Raw genomic sequence first — 14,231 nt, 5'->3', positions numbered from 1 at the left:
TCAAGTGTAACATTTAAAAGATGAACCTTGAATCCAGTTGATAGAAATAGATCTGATTTATTGAAGATTTGTATTTGATCAAGATGATAATAAAGTATTAAGTAAATTCAATTATAATCCCACCAGGAGCAGCTGGACTGCTGCTCAGCCTCAGATGTAACTGACTCTCCTCTCAAGCATACACAACCAGCATTCTATGTGACATCATAGATGTATGCTGAGCAAGTTATAACAAACACTAAAGAAGGACAGAGAAGAAAGAAAAGCAGGATGTAACATCAAGCTAGATGTTGAATCTTGGTGGAGTGCCGCAATTCTATCTATGATTTGCCGAGAGTCCGTTTCCCCAACAGTCCTCCCCCACCAGTTCCTGCAGGGGCATTATTATTAGAGAAAAGAGTACAGCCACCTTGCCAGGTGACTGGTTGAGGGACCCCCAACTAATTCTCCTTCTATTATTAGCGAGAGTTTGATTGTTGTGAACTAGGGCACTGCTAGCCGTGGGGTTGTTAAAATCTGGGAGCAGCAATTCCAGTGTCAGGGCGTTATGGGCCGTCCTGTCTTGGCAGGACAGAAAAATCAACAACCCACTGCCCAGCTCTGGTTTCGATTAGAATAGAATCCAGCAAAGAAGATTGACCAGTCCTAGTAAATGGTGGCTTCCCTGGTCTATCTGACCTGGAACGGTCATTACAAGCCCTCAGAGAATGGGTTAAAGCCACTGCGTTAATCTGGAGGGCTAAAAGGAGCCGATTCACAGAACTAACTTAAGACAAAATCCTAAACGTACTACTTTTGGTATTCACAGAAGGCATTTAGTAGTAGTAAAGTTAGGATTTTGTCTTAAATTTGACTTAAGACAAACTTTACACAAACTTAAGACAGACTTAAGACAGACTTAAGACAAACTTAAGACAGACTCAAGACAGACTTAATACAAACTTAAGACAGACTCAAGACAGGCTTAAGACCGACTTACGACAGATTTAAGACAACTTCCTAACTTAAATCTGTTTTAAGTCTGTCTTAATTCTGTCTTAAGTCTGTTTTAAGTTTCTCTTAAGTCAAATTTAAGACAAACTCCTTACTTTACTACTACTAAATGCCTTCTGTGAATACCAAAAGTAGTAGGTTTAGGATTTTGTCTTCACTTAGTTCTGTGAATCGGGCCCTATGTGTCCAAGCCCTTATTGGTTGAATTTGGGGGTCAGGGATTAGCCAGAGGCGATCCTCTGCACTGGTATAAGATTCAGATGGGGCAACAAGAGGCTCAAATCGAAAGTTAAAGTCCACCCCTATGACCAGCCTTCTGTTCGGGGGGGGGGACAGTACCAATAAGAATGCTCAGTTGTTCAAGGGTCAGTGATTCCTGACCGACCTCAATAATAGTGAAAATCCTGCTATGGAACCCTTCCCACTTGGGGAGACCGGAGCACGCGTGACATACAGAGGAGTGGGGGCAGTGGGGTGATTGTGAGTTCAAGGAGGGGATGCGGGGGCTTCCTGTGGGTATCAGGGCTCGAGTCGGGGGTGGACGGCGTCCCCCCACTTATTTTACCGGTAGCTCAATAACTGGAGCAAATGGAGCCACACATTCACTCTTTGGCCTCTCTGGGGCGAGATCGGAGCTCATTCAGAACGCTGCTCACGCGCTGGCTTCTCTGATGCACTTATCGCATCCAAGGGGTGAGCGAGGGGAGGCAATGAGTCTGATGGTGCAAGCCACCTTTCGTGACGTCACTTCCTGTCGTGACGTCAGCGCCCCCCACTTCTTTTTTTAGGAATTGTGCCCTGGGGAAGTTCCATTATTTTCACATGGGGCCTTTTCTGTTTTCTTGCTGTGGTGGTCTGGGTAGGAGTTGTTAGTACTGGTGAGGGGGGTGGGGGGGCAGTTTGTGTGACCCCCTTTGGCAGAATCCACTGATTGCTAGTTCTAGTCAGGGGCCAGGGGCCTCTGTTGAATGGCTGCCTGGATAATCTGCTTTCCAGCTTTGTCTGGATGACTCATTAAAGAGTGGGGTCTCCCGGTGCAAACAACATCCCACAAGCTCAGATGGGCCTTGTGTTTATTTATCAGATGTCTCTTCTCAACGCTTAGGGCTCATCCACCCCCGAAGGATGAACGGCTCGGCCAACCCTGCAATAGATTGCACACAGCTTTCCTTAGTGGGCAGTCAACCAACTGAGCTATCTTGCAATCAACAGACAGAGCTGTGGTTATTGGGTGGGGGCCGGGGTATGCGGTTAGGCAGTTCTCCGGCGGATGCCGCATCTCCACAGCGGTGGACATGTGAGTGGGGGCCCCCGGGGGCCCCGAGGGGGCAGGTGACTCAAGCGCGGATGTAGTCCTTGTTTCAAGTGACGTCGCTCGATATGTTTCATGAAAGCGCTTCTGTTGATGACTTTAAAAACACCACGCGCCCTTCAACAACATAAAGAAGGCAGTGTGGAGAGGGGGCCGGCCTGGGGGCCCTGCAGAGGGGCCCTAAGTACAATCCCCGCTCTGTCAGCCCTCCCTGAGCCCTGGCTGCCAGGCCCACTCCCGGAATAGAAACATTTCACACCAAAAGGCTTCACCGCAGGAGCCGCGGCCTGGAGAGGATGAGGGGGGCTTCCAGGCACCCCTGAGCCTTGGAAGCCTTGCCAGGTGACAACAGACTCTTACCTGCCCCTCAGGGGCTCTCCTGGCATGTAACTGCCTCCGCCCCAGTCCTACCTGCCCCTCAGGTGCTCTCCTGGCATGTAACTGCCCCTCCCCAGTCCTACCTGCCCCTCAGGGGCTCTCCTGGCATGTAACTGCCCCTCCCCAGTCCTACCTGCCCCTCAGGTGCCCTCCTGGCATGTAACTGCCCCTCCCCAGTCCTACCTGCCCCTCGAGTGCTCTCCTGGCATGTAACTGCCTCCGCCCCAGTCCTACCTGCCCCTCAGGTGCCCTCCTTGCATGTAACTGTCCCCTCCCCCAGTCCTACCTGCCCCTCAGGTGCTCTCCTGGCATGTAACTGCCCCCTCCCCAGTCCTACCTGCCCCTCGAGTGCTCTCCTGGCATGTAACTGCCCCTCCCCCAGTCCTACCTGCCCCTCAGGTGCTCTCCTGGCATGTAACTGCCCCCTCCCCAGTCCTACCTGCCCCTCGGGTGCTCTCCTGGCATGTAACTGCCCCCTCCCCAGTCCTACCTGCCCCTCAAGTGCTCTCCTGGCCTGTAACTGCCCCCTCCCCCAGTCCTACCTGCCCCTCAGTACCCTCCTGGCATGTAACTGCCTCCGCCCCAGTCCTACCTGCCCCTCAAGTGCTCTCCTGGCCTGTAACTGCCCCCTCCCCCAGTCCTACCTGCCCCTCAAGGGCTCTCCTGGCATGTAACTGCCCCCTCCCCCAGTCCTACCTGCCTCGGGTGCTCTCCTGGCATGTAACTGCCCCCTCCCCCAGTCCTACATGCCCCTCAGGTGCTCTCCTGGCATGTAACTGCCCCCTCCCCAGTCCTACCTGCCCCTCGAGTGCTCTCCTGGCCTGTAACTGCCCCCTCCCCAGTCCTACCTGCCCCTCAAGTGCTCTCCTGGCATGTAACTGCCCCCTCCCCCAGTCCTACCTGCCCCTCAAGTGCTCTCCTGACATGTAACTGCCCCCTCCCCCAGTCCTACCTGCCCCTCAAGTGCTCTCCTGACATGTAACTGCCCCCTCCCCCAGTCCTACCTGCCCCTCGAGTGCTCTCCTGACATGTAACTGCCTCCACCCCAGTCCTACCTTCCCCTCGAGTGCTCTCCTGGCATGTAACTGCCCCTCCCCCAGTCCTACCTGCCCCTCGGGTGCTCTCCTGGCATGTAACTGCCCCCTCCCCAGTCCTACCTGCCCCTCGGGTGCTCTCCTGGCATGTAACTGCCCCCTCCCCAGTCCTACCTGCCCCTCAAGTGCTCTCCTGGCCTGTAACTGCCCCCTCCCCCAGTCCTACCTGCCCCTCAGTACCCTCCTGGCATGTAACTGCCCCTCCCCCAGTCCTACCTGCCCCTCAAGTGCTCTCCTGGCCTGTAACTGCCCCCTCCCCCAGTCCTACCTGCCCCTCAGTGCCCTCCTGGCATGTAAATGCCCCCTCCCCAGTCCTACCTGCCCCTCAGGTGCCCTCCTTGCATGTAACTGTCCCCTCCCCCAGTCCTACCTGCCCCTCAGGTGCTCTCCTGGCCTGTAACTGCCCCTCCCCAGTCCTACCTGCCCCTCGAGTGCTCTCCTGGCCTGCAACTGCCCCCTCCCCCAGTCCTACCTGCCCCTCAAGTGCTCTCCTGACATGTAACTGCCACCTCCCCCAGTCCTACCTGCCCCTCAAGTGCTCTCCTGGCCTGTAACTGCCCCCTCCCCCAGTCCTACCTGTCCCTCAGGTGCTCTCCGGGCATGTAACTGCCCCCTCCCCCAGTCCTACCTGCCCCTCAAGTGCTCTCCTGACATGTAACTGCCCCCTCCCCAGTCCTACCTGCCCCTCAAGTGCTCTCCTGACATGTAACTGCCCCCTCCCCAGTCCTACCTGCCCCTCAGGTGCTCTCCTGGCCGGTAACTGCCCCTCCCCAGTCCTACCTGCCCCTCAAGTGCTCTCCTGGCCTGTAACTGCCCCCTCCCCCAGTCCTACCTGCCCCTCAAGTGCTCTCCTGACATGTAACTGCCCCCTCCCCCAGTCCCACCTGCCCCTCAAGTGCTCTCCTGGCCTGTAACTGCCCCCTCCCCCAGTCCTACCTGTCCCTCAGGTGCTCTCCGGGCATGTAACTGCCCCCTCCCCCAGTCCTACCTGCCCCTCAAGTGCTCTCCTGACATGTAACTGCCCCTCCCCCAGTCCTACCTGCCCCTCAAGTGCTCTCCTGACATGTAACTGCCCCCTCCCCCAGTCCTACCTGCCCCTCAAGTGCTCTCCTGACATGTAACTGCCCCCTCCCCCAGTCCTACCTGCCCCTCAAGTGCTCTCCTGACATGTAACTGCCCCTCCCCCAGTCCTACCTGCCCCTCAAGTGCTCTCCTGGCCTGTAACTGCCCCCTCCCCCAGTCCTACCTGCCCCTCAAGTGCTCTCCTGACATGTAACTGCCCCCTCCCCCAGTCCTACCTGCCCCTCAAGTGCTCTCCTGACATGTAACTGCCCCCTCCCCCAGTCCTACCTGCCCCTCAAGTGCTCTCCTGACATGTAACTGCCCCCTCCCCCAGTCCTACCTGCCCCTCAAGTGCTCTCCTGACATGTAACTGCCCCCTCCCCCAGTCCTACCTGCCCCTCAAGTGCTCTCCTGACATGTAACTGCCCCCTCCCCCAGTCCTACCTGCCCCTCAAGTGCTCTCCTGACATGTAACTGCCTCCACCCCAGTCCTACCTGCCCCTCGAGTGCTCTCCAGACATGTAACTGCCTCCACCCCAGTCCTACCTGCCCCTCAGGTGCCCTCCTTGCATGTAACTGCCCCTCCCCCAGTCCTACCTGCCCCTCAGGTGCTCTCCTGGCATGTAACTGCCCCTCCCCAGTCCTACCTGCCCCTCAGGTGCTCTCCTGGCATGTAACTGCCCCCTCCCCAGTCCTACCTGCCCCTCGAGTGCTCTCCTGGCATGTAACTGCCCCTCCCCCAGTCCTACCTGCCCCTCAGGTGCTCTCCTGGCATGTAACTGCCCCCTCCCCAGTCCTACCTGCCCCTCGAGTGCTCTCCTGGCATGTAACTGCCCCCTCCCCCAGTCCTACCTGCCTCGGGTGCTCTCCTGGCATGTAACTGCCCCCTCCCCCAGTCCTACATGCCCCTCAGGTGCTCTCCTGGCATGTAACTGCCCCCTCCCCAGTCCTACCTGCCCCTCGAGTGCTCTCCTGGCCTGTAACTGCCCCCTCCCCAGTCCTACCTGCCCCTCAAGTGCTCTCCTGGCATGTAACTGCCCCCTCCCCCAGTCCTACCTGCCCCTCAAGTGCTCTCCTGACATGTAACTGCCCCCTCCCCCAGTCCTACCTGCCCCTCAAGTGCTCTCCTGACATGTAACTGCCCCCTCCCCCAGTCCTACCTGCCCCTCGAGTGCTCTCCTGACATGTAACTGCCTCCACCCCAGTCCTACCTGCCCCTCGAGTGCTCTCCTGGCATGTAACTGCCCCTCCCCCAGTCCGACCTGCCCCTCGGGTGCTCTCCTGGCATGTAACTGCCCCCTCCCCAGTCCTACCTGCCCCTCGGGTGCTCTCCTGGCATGTAACTGCCCCCTCCCCAGTCCTACCTGCCCCTCAAGTGCTCTCCTGGCCTGTAACTGCCCCCTCCCCCAGTCCTACCTGCCCCTCAGTGCCCTCCTGGCATGTAACTGCCTCCGCCCCAGTCCTACCTGCCCCTCAAGTGCTCTCCTGGCCTGTAACTGCCCCCTCCCCCAGTCCTACCTGCCCCAGTGCCCTCCTGGCATGTAAATGCCCCCTCCCCAGTCCTACCTGCCCCTCAGGTGCCCTCCTTGCATGTAACTGTCCCCTCCCCCAGTCCTACCTGCCCCTCAGGTGCTCTCCTGGCCTGTAACTGCCCCTCCCCAGTCCTACCTGCCCCTCGAGTGCTCTCCTGGCCTGCAACTGCCCCCTCCCCCAGTCCTACCTGCCCCTCAAGTGCTCTCCTGACATGTAACTGCCACCTCCCCCAGTCCTACCTGCCCCTCAAGTGCTCTCCTGGCCTGTACCTGCCCCCTCCCCCAGTCCTACCTGTCCCTCAGGTGCTCTCCGGGCATGTAACTGCCCCCTCCCCCAGTCCTACCTGCCCCTCAAGTGCTCTCCTGACATGTAACTGCCCCCTCCCCAGTCCTACCTGCCCCTCAAGTGCTCTCCTGACATGTAACTGCCCCCTCCCCAGTCCTACCTGCCCCTCAGGTGCTCTCCTGGCCGGTAACTGCCCCTCCCCAGTCCTACCTGCCCCTCAAGTGCTCTCCTGGCCTGTAACTGCCCCCTCCCCCAGTCCTACCTGCCCCTCAAGTGCTCTCCTGACATGTAACTGCCCCCTCCCCCAGTCCCACCTGCCCCTCAAGTGCTCTCCTGGCCTGTAACTGCCCCCTCCCCCAGTCCTACCTGTCCCTCAGGTGCTCTCCGGGCATGTAACTGCCCCCTCCCCCAGTCCTACCTGCCCCTCAAGTGCTCTCCTGACATGTAACTGCCCCTCCCCCAGTCCTACCTGCCCCTCAAGTGCTCTCCTGACATGTAACTGCCCCCTCCCCAGTCCTACCTGCCCCTCAAGTGCTCTCCTGACATGTAACTGCCCCCTCCCCCAGTCCTACCTGCCCCTCAAGTGCTCTCCTGACATGTAACTGCCCCCTCCCCCAGTCCTACCTGCCCCTCAAGTGCTCTCCTGGCCTGTAACTGCCCCCTCCCCCAGTCCTACCTGCCCCTCAAGTGCTCTCCTGACATGTAACTGCCCCCTCCCCCAGTCCTACCTGCCCCTCAAGTGCTCTCCTGACATGTAACTGCCCCCTCCCCCAGTCCTACCTGCCCCTCAAGTGCTCTCCTGACAAGTAACTGCCCCCTCCCCCAGTCCTACCTGCCCCTCAAGTGCTCTCCTGACATGTAACTGCCCCCTCCCCCAGTCCTACCTGCCCCTCAAGTGCTCTCCTGACATGTAACTGCCCCCTCCCCCAGTCCTACCTGCCCCTCAAGTGCTCTCCTGACATGTAACTGCCTCCACCCCAGTCCTACCTGCCCCTCGAGTGCTCTCCAGACATGTAACTGCCTCCACCCCAGTCCTACCTGCCCCTCAGGTGCCCTCCTTGCATGTAACTGCCCCTCCCCCAGTCCTACCTGCCCCTCAGGTGCTCTCCTGGCATGTAACTGCCCCTCCCCAGTCCTACCTGCCCCTCAGGTGCTCTCCTGGCATGTAACTACCCCCTCCCCAGTCCTACCTGCCCCTCGAGTGCTCTCCTGGCCTGTAACTGCCCCTCCCCAGTCCTACCTGCCCCTCGAGTGCTCTCCTGGCCTGTAACTGCCCCTCCCCCAGTCCTACCTGCCCCTCAAGTGCTCTCCTGACATGTAACTGCCCCCTCCCCCAGTCCTACCTGCCCCTCAAGTGCTCTCCTGACATGTAACTGCCCCCTCCCCCAGTCCTACCTGCCCCTCAAGTGCTCTCCTGACATGTAACTGCCCCCTCCCCCAGTCCTACCTGCCCCTCAAGTGCTCTCCTGACATGTAACTGCCCCCTCCCCCAGTCCTACCTGCCCCTCAAGTGCTCTCCTGACATGTAACTGCCCCCTCCCCCAGTCCTACCTGCCCCTCAAGTGCTCTCCTGACATGTAACTGCCCCCTCCCCCAGTCCTACCTGCCCCTCGAGTGCTCTCCTGACATGTAACTGCCCCCTCCCCCAGTCCTACATGCCCCTCAGGTGCTCTCCTGACATGTAACTGCCTCCACCCCAGTCCTACCTGCCCCTCGAGTGCTCTCCTGACATGTAACTGCCCCCTCCCCCAGTCCTACCTGCCTCGGGTGCTCTCCTGGCATGTAACTGCCCCTCCCCCAGTCCTACATGCCCCTCAGGTGCTCTCCTGACATGTAACTGCCTCCACCCCAGTCCTACCTGCCCCTTGAGTGCTCTCCTGACATGTAACTGCCCCCTCCCCAGTCCTACCTGCCTCAGGTGCTCTCCTGGCCTGTAACTGCCTCCACTCCAGTCCTACCTGCCCCTCAGGTGCTCTCTTTGCATGTAACTGCCCCCTCCCCCAGTCCTACCTGCCCCATAGGTGCTCTCCTGGCATGTAACTGCCCACTCCCCCAGTCCTACCTGCCCCGCAGGAGCTCTCCTGGCATGTAACTGCCCCTCCCCCAGTCCTACCTGCCCCTCATGAGCTCTCCTGGCATGTAACTGTCCCCTCCCCCAGTCCTACCTGCCCCTCAGGTGCTCTCCTGGCATGTAACTGCCCCTCCCCCAGGCCTACCTGCCCCTCAGGGGCTCTCCTGGCATGTAACTGCCCCTCCCCCAGTCCACCTGCCCCTCAGTGCCCTCCTGGCATGTAACTGCCCCTCCCCCAGTCCTACCTGCCCCATAGATGCCCTCCTGGCATGTAACTGCCCCTCCCCCAGTCCTACCTGCCCCTCATGAGCTCTCCTGGCATGTAACTGCCCTCCCCCAGTCCACCTGCCCCTCAGTGCCCTCCTGGCATGTAACTGCCCCCTCCCCCAGTCCTACCTGCCCCTCAGGTGCTCTCCTGGCATGCAACTGCCCTCCCCCAGTCCACCTGCCCCTCAGTGCCCTCCTGACATGCAACTGCCCCTCCCCCAGTCCTACCTGCCCCTCAGTACCCTCCTGGCATGTAACTGCCCCTCCCCCAGTCCACCTGCCCCTCAGTACCCACCTGGCATGTAACTGCCCCCTCCCCCAGTCCTACCTGCCCCTCAGGTGCTCTCCTGGCATGCAACTGCCCCTCCCCCAGTCCTACCTGCCCCATAGGTGCCCTCCTGGCATGTAACTGCCCCTCCCCCAGTCCTACCTGCCCCTCATGAGCTCTCCTGGCATGTAACTGCCCCCTCCCCAGTCCGACCTGCCCCTCAGGTGCTCTCCTGGCATGTAACTGCCCCCTCCCCAGTCCTACCTGCACCGCAGGCGCTGTCCTGGCATGTAACTGCCTCCGCCCCAGTCCTATCTGCCTCAGGGGCCACTCCTGGTATGTAACTGCCCCTCCCCCTGTCCTACCTGCCCCTCAGAGGCTCTCCTGGCATGTAACTGCCCCTCCCCCAGTCCTACCTGCCCCTCATGAGCTCTCCTGGCATGTAACTGCCCCCTCCCCAGTCCTACCTGCCCCTCAGGTGCTCTCCTGGCATGTAACTGACCCCTCCCCAGTTCTACCTGCCCCTCAGAGGCTCTCCTGGCATGTAACTGCCCCCTCCCCCAGTCCTACCTGCCCCTCGAGTGTTCTCCTGGCATGTAACTGCCCCCCCCCCAGACCTACCTGCCCCTCAATTGCTCTCCTGGCCTGTACCTGCCCCCTCCCCAGTCCTTCCTGCCCCTCAAGGGCTCCCCTGTAATGTAACTGCCCTCTCCCCCAGACCTACCTGCCTCGGGAGCCCTTCTTGCATTTAACTGCCCCCTCCCCAGTCCTACCTGCCCCTCAGGTGCCCTCCTTGCATGTAACTGCCCCCTCCCCAGTCCTACCTGCCCCTCAGGTGCACTCCTGGCATGTAACTGCCTCTGCCCCAGTCCTACCAGCTTCTGTTAGTCCCCTGGTGATGGTTTTACTGTACCCATGTGTCTTATTAACCCTTAAATCCAGTACTTGATTCTTATCGAACACAAGATTGTTTTAAGGAGTCTCCTCACCCATCGGTGGCTGGCGAGTGGAATATTCCGTGTGGATCTTCAATCATATCTCTTGCTTTATCCAGATATATCAGTCTCATCACAGTGTCAATGTCTGCAAAGGATCACTGTGGAAAGAGGCAGATATCCTGCTCACTTTTTACCCATGGGATCTACGGTAGCCCTGGTTGGCGGAAAACTCACCAACAACCCCATTGACTATCCATGTCCCGGTGAGCCAATTCCCTCAGTACCACATTCACTATAGCCTTATAGCCTGCCGTAGAGGGCTATACCGGCTATTAAAGGCCCTCTCCAGCGTTAAAGGCACGAGCCGAAGGCGAGGGCCTTTAACAAGGGAGAGGGACTTTAATAGCCGGTATAGCCCAGCTACGAAGGGCTATAAGGCTATTAGAACATTCTGCCACCAGAGGTCAGAATGTTCTACAAAAAAGAACAAAGCCTTCAGGGAGCGCGAGGGGATTGGAATCCCCTCAGGGTCCCTGAAGCCTTTCTTCACAGCCAGAGCTGTGAACAAAGAAACATTGGAATGTTGGAGCTCCAGGCTTCTACCAGCCATTATAAGCCCGGAGCACTGCATTGTTTTCAATGGAGCTCCCAACATTCCAATGTTCTAATGGGCATTACAAATGTGCCACAATAGACGGTCATCTCTCATTAATGTGTTTTTAATAGGAATACCACCTCAGGACACCACTGGACACTACCCAGACATTAACTAGGAAGGACTCTACTCCCAGCGCCCTGTGTGCTCACTGGTCAGCTGATTACCTGCTGGCCACGCCCACTCCCTCTTCTCACCTCGGTCGTATCTAAAACGTGTCCTCCATTTAGTCACCAGAATTCCTGTCCTGAAGAGACCCTGTAACAAGAGAGGGTCAAAACGCGTCGGCTAGTAGAAAGAGTGAGCCTGATTCACAGAACTAACGACAAAACCCTAAACTTACTACCATTTTGGTATTCACAGAAGGCTCTTACTCATTTTGGTATTCACAGAAGGTACTTACTCATTTTGGTATTCACAGAAGTTAGGAGTCCTAACTTTAGGACTCCTAAATGCCTTCTGTGAATACCGAAAGTCTTAAAGTTAGGATTTTTCTCAGTTTAGGAATAGTAAAGTTACAACTCCTAACTTCTGTGAATACCAAAATGAGTAAGTGCCTTCTGTGAATACCAAAATGGTAGTAAGTTTAGGATTTTGTCTTAAGTTAGTTCTGTGATTCGGGCCCAGAGAGCCGAAGGAAATAAAAACACCTATCACCATTGACTGTATTGTAATTGCCAAGAAATCCTCTGCGTAAATACCAAAAACCACTACCTCCCCCTTCTTAGCACTATAATATTTATATCACTGTTGGTTATGGCCACCTCACTGGGGCTCACAAATCACGTTGGAATGTGAGAATGTACATAGTGTAAATACATAATCGAATATCTCTCATAATTCTTGTTTTGTTGTACTATGAATGCAAAAGAAATCAGACTCATTTCGGCTGAAGTGAGTACAGTTTTGATCATTGTTATGTGAGCTTGCACTTCTGTAAATCCATACAGTATTGTTTGAATGAATTCAATTAAGGCCCTACCCCCCCAAAAAATTACTTTTAGTCTCTGATTAAATCATGCAAGTCACATCAAACCTTGCAGAAACTGTATTTACCAGATACATGTGTTCCTTGTGAACATTGTTTTTTTGCTAATTAGCAACACCGGTTCGCAAGGATGTCTGTGTCGCTCTTGCTTCTTGTAAATATCAGGTGCTCTCCTTGCATGTAACTGCCCCCTCCCCCAGTCCTACCTGCCCCTCAGGGGCTCTCTGGGCATGTAACTGCCCCCTCCCCCAGTCCTACCTGCCCCTCAGGTGCTCTCCTGGCATGTAACTGCCCCTCCCCCAGTCCTACGTGCCCCTCAAGGGCTCTCCTGGCATGTAACTGCCCCTCCCCCAGTCCTACCTGCCTCGCAGGAGCTCTCCTGGCATGTAACTGCCCCTCCCACAGTCCTACCTGCCCCGCAGGAGCTCTCCGGGCATGTAACTGCCCCTCCCCCAGTCCTACCTGCCCCTCAGGTGCCCCCCTGGCATGTAACTGCCCCCTTCCCCAGTCCTACCTGCCCCTCAGAGGCTCTCCGGGCATGTAACTGCCCCTCTCCCAGTCCTACCTGCCCCTCAGAGGCTGTCCTGACATGTAACCGCCCCTCCCCCAGTCCTACCTGCCCCTCAGAGGCTGTCCTGACATGTAACCGCCCCTCCCCCAGTCCTACCTGCCCCTCAGAGGCTGTCCTGACATGTAACTGCCCCTCCCCCAGTCCTACCTGCCCCTCAGAGGCTGTCCTGGCATGTAACTGTCCCCTCCCCAAGTCCTGCATGCCCCTCGGGTGCTCTCTGGGCATGTAACTGCCCCCTCCCCCAGTCCTACCTGCCCCTCAGGGGCTCTCTGGGCATGTAACTGCCCCTCCCCCAGTCCTACCTGCCCCTCAGGGGCTCTCTGGGCATGTAACTGCCCCCTCCCCCAGTCCTACCTGCCCCTCAGGTGCTCTCCTGGCATGTAACTGCCCCTCCCCCAGTCCTACGTGCCCCTCAAGGGCTCTCCTGGCATGTAACTGCCCCCTCCCCCAGTCCTACGTGCCCCTCAAGGGCTCTCCTGGCATGTAACTGCCCCTCCCCAGTCCTACCTGCCTCGCAGGAGCTCTCCTGGCATGTAACTGCCCCTCCCACAGTCCTACCTGCCCCGCAGGAGCTCTCCGGGCATGTAACTGCCCCTCCCACAGTCCTACCTGCCCCTCAGGTGCCCCCCTGGCATGTAACTGCCCCCTTCCCCAGTCCTACCTGCCCCTCAGAGGCTCTCCGGGCATGTAACTGCCCTCTCCCAGTTCTACCTGCCCCTCAGAGGCTGTCCTGACATGTAACCGCCCCTCCCCCAGTCCTACCTGCCCCTCAGAGGCTGTCCTGACATGTAACTGCCCCTCCCCCAGTCCTACCTGCCCCTCAGGTGCCCCCCTGGCATGTAACCGCCCCTCCCCAAGTCCTGCATGCCCCTCGGGTGCTCTCCTGGAATGTAACTGCCCCATGGCTCACCTCCGCCCCAGCCCTATGTGCCTGTTAATACATCCATACATACATGCCTCTGCCCCCCCCACCCCCCTCCATGTCCGTCCCAGCTTTGGATGCACTGGAGTTGGGCTCAGATTTGTGTCGATGGACGTGATCTGTCCCCCTCGCCGCCTCCCGCGAGTGGAGGAGTGTCTGTGTGTGTCGGGGTGGGGGGTGGGGGGGTGAGGGACCGGGACATTCAGAGCACTGCCCCCAACCCCCCTCGGGCGGGAGAGGGTGGGGTCCGAAACAAGCCGACCACTTAGATTAATAATGTTTCTGACTTAAAAATCAATTCTGAGAAACTCCACGGATTAACCCCCCTCCCCCTCCCCACCCTGGTGCCCCAGCACGTGCCCCCCGCAGCGGGCACGGGGTCTACGAGGGCTCGGCCGGGCGCGCATCATGTGCCTCGGAGGCCTTAATCCGAGGCGCTAATGCCCTGGCCCGGTGCCAGCCTGTAATTGGAAGCAGAGCGCTGGCCCCGGCAGCTGTGCCCCCGCGGGGGGTGGTGCGCGGGGGGCACCCTCTGCGGGGGGTGCAGAGCCCCTTCCACCCAGCCCTCACACACAGCAGCGGCACACAGCCTGAGCTCGGCTCCTCTGCCCCTGGCCCCGCACTCCTTCCTTGACGCACAGGGCCCGCACTCCTTCCTTGGTGCACAGCCTTGGCGCACAGGGCCCCGCACTCCTTCCTTGGCGCACAGGGCCCCGCACTCCTTCCTTGGCGCACAGGGCCCCGCACTCCTGGTCGCACAGGGCCCCGCACTCATTGGCACACAGGGCCCCGCACTCCTTCCTTGGCGCACAGGGCCCCGCACTCCTTCCTTGGCACACAGGGCCCCGCACTCCTTCCTTGGCGCACAGGGCCCCACACTCCTTGGCGCACAGG

General features: G+C 58.5%; 1 protein-coding gene across 2 annotated transcripts in view; it reads left to right on the top strand.

The window, feature by feature from the left end:
• The window catches only part of CHN2 (chimerin 2), a 601,556-nt gene that overhangs the window by 392,710 nt on the left and 194,615 nt on the right, over positions 1 to 14,231 (top strand). The window lies entirely within an intron of this gene.

Source organism: Lissotriton helveticus, chromosome 10 (assembly GCF_964261635.1).
Source record: "Lissotriton helveticus chromosome 10, aLisHel1.1, whole genome shotgun sequence".
NCBI classification, from domain to species: Eukaryota; Metazoa; Chordata; class Amphibia; order Caudata; family Salamandridae; genus Lissotriton; species Lissotriton helveticus.
Note: the sequence above shows the minus strand (reverse complement) of the source record. Positions and strands in the feature narration are given on the sequence as shown.